Source organism: Dreissena polymorpha, chromosome 1 (genome assembly GCF_020536995.1).
Source record: "Dreissena polymorpha isolate Duluth1 chromosome 1, UMN_Dpol_1.0, whole genome shotgun sequence".
Classification (NCBI taxonomy): Eukaryota; Metazoa; Mollusca; class Bivalvia; order Myida; family Dreissenidae; genus Dreissena; species Dreissena polymorpha.
In genome coordinates this window covers 98,699,718-98,706,541 of record NC_068355.1, presented here as the reverse complement: position 1 = coordinate 98,706,541, position 6,824 = coordinate 98,699,718, and positions in this window count along the sequence as shown.

The following is a 6,824-nucleotide window of genomic DNA, read 5'->3' as shown; positions in this document are numbered from 1 at the left end:
AAAAAAGGCCTTGGCAAACAGCGTAGACCCCGATGAGACGCCGCATGATGCGGCGTCTCATCAGGGTTTGCGCTGTTTGCTTTAAAGGAATTTCTTTCAGAAATATTCTAAATATAGAAATAAATATACAAGATATCCCTAATTTTTGAAATAAATTGATCCAATTTAGAAAGATGTGAGAGTCCACTAGGCATAAATGGGTAAAAAAATCTTAGTATTTACACAAGTGGTGATAAATTCAGACATATGAATTAAGCTCATATCGTATTTTTGACAGCAGTTTTAAGTTTTGAGGAACAGGTCCTTATGATTTCTGTTGATGTGGCAGATCACATATTGTAGAAACATTTCGTCTGTGATCCGTCGGGAAGGACACGGTGGCAGTTGTCTGTAATTTTATGAATACTTACAATAAATGGACGATTTATTTGTGTGTAAAGTGTTAAGTGCTCACCTTCATTTTTTACCTTTATTAATTAATTGCTTAATTGACTTTGTATATATGGATGGATGTGTTGATGAATGGATGGATGGATTGATGGGTGGATGGATGGATCGATAGATGGAACATTCGTCTATTAGAATTATTCATACAATAGCTTAAACGTAATTGATAGAAATTGAGATTTTGGTAGGTGTATAACATTTCTTAATAAAATTATTTTTAATCAAATTCGACAAAGTTTCGCCGTTACAACCAGCTGCCCTTTAAATACGACAAAGGTCTGAGAATAAGGACATACATATTTGTCGTCAATAAACATAGTTTGTAAAATTCATTACGATATTCGAAAGAAAGAGGTTGTCCTATTTGTAATCGCTTGTACGTTAAGAGCGTCGGTACGAAAACGGTAGTAAACAAACGGCATTGACATTTTCATAATCGTTCCTACTGCAATGGTAATCGCCATTGTTTCGTTTTATAGGAATGGGAAGTTCGTCTGGGAACAACTTCATCCAGACGTCCCGGTTCGAGGCGAGTCTCTCCATCTGTCCCTACGTCTTGCCAAAATGGTTGTCATCTGCAGCCAGATCTCTTCCTTTAGGGGTTTTAGGCCATTTATTGCCTTGACGAGTTCGATGCAGGCTGGCGAATGCTGTAGCCAATCAATCGCAAGCCTTGACGAGTTGGATGCAGGCTGGCGAATGTTGTAGCCAATCAATCGAAAACGTCCCTGAGTGCAGGCTGGCGAATGCTGTAGCCAATTAATCGCAAGCCTTGACGAGTTGGATGCAGGCTGGCGAATGTTGTAGCCAATCAATCGCAAACGTCCCTGAGGCATGCCTTGACGAGTTGGATGCAGGCTGGCGAATGCTGTAGCCAATCAATCGCAAACGTCCCTGAGGGATGTCTTCTTGAACGGGCTGCTCATTTGTTCTTTATTAATTTTTTTTTATTTAAAAGCAAACGTTTAATCTCTTATATGATACGTATAGATAACTTTATGTTGCGTATGTGCCTATATGTCGGATACCAGTGTTAATTTCCCATGTCCTGCATCCATTTAAATATGTTGTGAGATTAAGTCCCTTGCCCTGTCTGCGTGCAGCCATGTACTGTGATGCAGTACATGTTTTGTCTGGTCAGAATACGAAGTATGCAATCGACAAGTTTTTATTTGTTAAGCAATTTTAAATCTGTAATAGAGGTTGTAAATTACTGACCATGATGCCCTTTTCGTTTGCACCATCGCAAGGCAAACTTCATTTTCAAATATTGTTAAAGTATATGGGATTGTTACATATTACTTGACATTTTTCCAACCTTGTGAGTTTCAAATTATTTTGTAGTAATACATTTTTGTATAAATAAATAAATAAATAAATAAATAAATAAATAAATATAAAGCCGTGTCGGTTGCTGTTTTCGGACATCTCGAAACTCTTCAACTGAGCGGTGCCAGTGAGGTAGATCTCCGTTGCACATTCAATACATGTGGGCGTAAGAACAATTGTTGATTTCTGCATTAAGGTGTATGATGATGATGATTATGATGATGATGATGATGGTGATGATGATGATGATGATGATGATGATGATGATGATGATGATGATGATGATGATGATGATGATGATGATGATGATGATGATGATGATGATGATGATGATGATACAGACGATGATCATGATGAAACGTTGTGCAACATGTATACTTATTGCTTCTTCTTTCATTGACGCGTGTCTTTTTTCAATGTCGAGCGTCGTGTGGGTGTGTGGCGATGAATTTCGAACGTGCAAACAACTCTGGCACAACGCACGACATTTAATGAATGTTAACTTACATAAACTCGCATAAACAAATGTTCAACGTACAGACGATAAATTCCGCTTCATATGAATCCTACATTACATCAGGATCGATATGTGAGTGGTACAACAGCCTTCCTTACCGTCTATTACGGAATCCGGTAAGGTCAAAATGAATATTGCCTGTCGATCTTTAGGTTAACACACAACACATAGAATGTCGCCTGTCGATCTTTAGGTTAACACACAACACATTGAATGTCGCCTGTCGATCTTTAGGTTAACACACAACACATTGAATGTCGCCTGTCGATCTTTAGGTAAACACACAACAGATACCCAACAAATGATAAATAACCGGTCAACTGAATAAACAAGCATATGGATTTCAACATGAAGCCAGTCAGATATCAAACAAGAACAAAACAAAGCAAATGGCTAAACAATACCCATTACTCACGTTTACTGTTTTTTTTACAGTAGTTAATAAATTTCTTAAAGATGTGCATTTCATTTAAGTGATGCATGTTTTTACTTAACTTTCGATGCCTTAGTGTTAAATGCATTTCATAGATACAGAAGCATAGCGGGTTTCGGCATACTTGGAATCAGACGATTGTACATACCAAGCAGAAACGGAACCCGTCCAGATCCTTATCATACCAAGCAGAAACGGAACCCGTCCAGATCCTAATTCCAGCGCGTTTTCTTAAGTTAAATACACAAAAATAAAACGCACCGTGCATTTTTAATAGCTGCCAAGTGTTTAGTTGTTAAACGTTTGTACAAGTTGATAGGAACTAAATACACGAAGACAACCCAACAGTGCGATGTGGTGAGCACGAATAACACAACTCCCCGGTGAGATATGGTGCCACGGCATAATCATCTCAACAATTCGATACGGTTACCAATGCCTAAACATCCCAAGAGTGCAATGTGGCGAGAAGGGCCGCTAAGAACCCAACAATGCGATATGACGACCACGGCCTAAACAACCAAACATTGCAATGTGGTGACAACGGCCTAAACAACATAACATTGCGATATTGTGAATACGACAGAAACAAGCCAACAGTGCGATTTTGTGAGCAAGGCCTAAATTACCAAAAAATGCGTTATGGTGACCACTGCCTCAAACACCCAACAGTGCGATTTGTTGACCACGTCCTAAATAACCATAAACTGCGATGTGCTGGCCACGGGCTAAACAACCCAACAATTCGACATCGTGACCACCGCTTTACCAACACAACAATGCGATGTGGTGACCACGGCCTAAACAACCTAACAGTTCGATATGGTGAGCACGGCCTAAACAACCTAACAGTGCGACGGGGTGATCACAGCCTGAACAAACTAACAATGCAATGTGGTGATCACTGCCTAAAACACCAAATCGTGCGATTTGGTGCGCACGGTCTAAATAACCCAACAATTCGATGTGTTGACCACGGACTAAACAACTCAACCATGCGACAGGGTGACCATTGCTTTAACAACGCAACAATGAGATATGGTGACCACGGCCTGAACAACTTAACCGTGCGATATGGTATCCACGGCCTAAAGAACCCAACTACGATATGGGGAGCATGGCCTAAACAATCAAACAATGCGATAAGGTGACGACAGCCTTAACACTCCAACAGTGCAATGCGGTAACCACGGCATGAACAAAACAACAGTGTGATGCGGTAATGGCAAATTAATACGGTTCCCGACAGTGCAAACTGTTGATCACGGCCTGAACGACCCAACAATGTTATGTGGCGAGCAAGGCCTAAACAACATAATAATATGATATGACAACAACGGCCATAACAACACAACAGTGCCATATGGTATCCACGGACTGAACAACCGAACAGTGCGATGTGGAGACCACGGCATAAAAAACCCAACAGTTCGATGTGGTGGCAACGTCCCTTACAACCTAACCACCCGAAGTGGTGAGCACGGCCTAAACAACACAGCAATGCGATGTTGTGAGCACTGCCTAAACAGCACAGCAATGCGATGTGTTGAGCACTGCCGAAATAACCCAACAGTGCGAAATGGTTACCACGGCAAAAACAAACTATCAATTCGATATGCTGACCACGGCATAAACAACCAAACGATGCGAAATGTTGAACACGTCCTAAATGACTCAACAATGCGATATGAAGACGGCTTAAACAACCCAATAGTGCGATATAGTGTCCACGGCCGGAATAACACAGTGCGATGTTGTGACATAGGCCTAAACAACCTAACAATGCGATATGACGACCAAGGCCTAAAATACCAAACAGTACGATGTGGTGAGCACGTCTTAAACAACCTTACATTCCTTAGTAATGACGTCCTCAAAAACGAAATAGTGCGATGTGGTGACCACGGCTGGAACAAGGTCTTAACACCCAACAATGCGATGTGGTGACCACACCATAAACAACCCAACAGTGCGATATGGTGACAACGTCACAAACAACCTATTTATGCGATAGGATGATAAACGCATAAACAACCTAACGTTGCGATATGACTCACACGGCCTAAACAAACAAACTGTGCGATATGGTAACCATGGCCTAAACAACCAAACAATGCGATATTGTGACCACAGCCATAACAATCTAACAGTGCGATGTTACCACGGCACGGACAACCCAAAAGTGCGATGTTGTGATCACGGTATGGACCAACCAACTGTGCTATGTGGTCAGCACGGCCTAAACAACAAAACAATGCGATATGACGACAACGACCTAAACAAGTCAACATGGCGATATAACGACCACGACTTGAACAACCCAACAATGTGATATGATGACCACGGCCTGAACAACCCAACATTGCGAGAAGGTGAGCAAGGCCTTAACAGCTTAACCGTGCTATCTGGTGACCAAAGCCTGAGCAACTCAACATCGCGATGGGGGTGAGCAAGGCCTTAACAACCTAAAAGTGCGATATGGTATCAATGGCTCGAACAACCCAACAGTGCGATATGGTGACCACGGCCTTATCCACCCAACAGTGCGATGTGGAGACAACCTAATAATGCAAAATGGTCACCACGGCCTAAACAACCAGGCAGTGTGATATGGTGATTCCGGCCAGCACAACTCAACAATGCGATGTGATAACGGCGTAAACAACCAAATCATGCGATGCGGCGAACACGGCCTAAACAACACAACAATGCGGTGTGATAACCACGGCCTAAACACCATATCAATGCGATGTGGTGAGCTTGGTTCAACAACCCAACAGTGCGATATGGTGACCACGGCCTAAACAACCTAACAATTTGATGAGGTTAGCACGGTTCAACAACCCAACAGTGCGATATGGTTACCACGGCTTACACAACTCAACGGTGCGATATGGTGACCACGGCCTTAACAACCCAACAGTGTAACATGGTGACCACGCCTGAACAACGCAACAGTGCGATGGGGTATTCACGGTTTTAACAAAAGAACAATACGATGTGGTGACCACGACATAAACAACCCAACAGTGCAAAATTGTGACCAAGGCATTTAAAACTCAACAGTGCGATTTCGTTATCTAGGCCTTAACAACTTATCAGTGCAATGTGGTCACCACGCCCTAAACAATCCTACAGTGCGATATGTTGACCACGGCCTGAACAGCTCAACAGTGCGATGTAGTGACCACGGCCAAAACAACCCAACATTGCAATTTGGTGACCACGGCCTGAGCAACTCAACTGTGAGTTGTGATGCCCTAGGCCAAAACCACCCAACAATGCGATATAACAACCACGGCCTAACAACACAACAGTGCGATGTGGAATATATGGCCTGAACAACACAACAATGCAATGTGGAGATCATGGCCTGAACAACCCAGCAATGCGATGTGGTGAATGCGGCCTGAACAACTCAACAATGCGATATGGTGACTACGGCATAAACAACGTTACAGTGCGATGTGGTGACCACTACCCGAAATGCGAAATGGTGACCACGTCTTGAAAAAAACAATAAATGCGATGTGGTCAGCACGGCCCAAACAGTCCAACAGTGCGATATGGTGACCACATCCTAAACAACCTAACAATGCAAAACGGTTACTGCGGCTTTAAGAAACAAACAATACGATGTGGTGACCATGGTCAAAACAATCAAAATGCGCGATATGGTGAGCGCGGCATAAACGACCCAACAGCACTATATGGTGACAACGGCATAAACAACCTAACCGTGCGATGTGGTGAATAAAGTTTGTACAACCCAACAATGCGATATCGTTGCAAAGGCATAAACAACCTAACAGTGCGATGTGCTGAGCATGGCCGAAACAACCTAACAGTGCGATGTGGTGAGCACGACCTTAACAACATTACAGTGCGATGTGTCGAGCACGGCCTAAACAACCCAACAATGCGATATGACGATCACGGCCTAAACAACCCAACAGTTCGATATGGTATCCACTGTCTGAACTGCCCAACAGTCCGATGTGGTGACCACGGCCGACACAACTCCTAAACAACTCAACAGTGCGATGTGGTAACCAAGACCTAAACAACCTTACGATGCAAGATGGTGAGCACGGCATA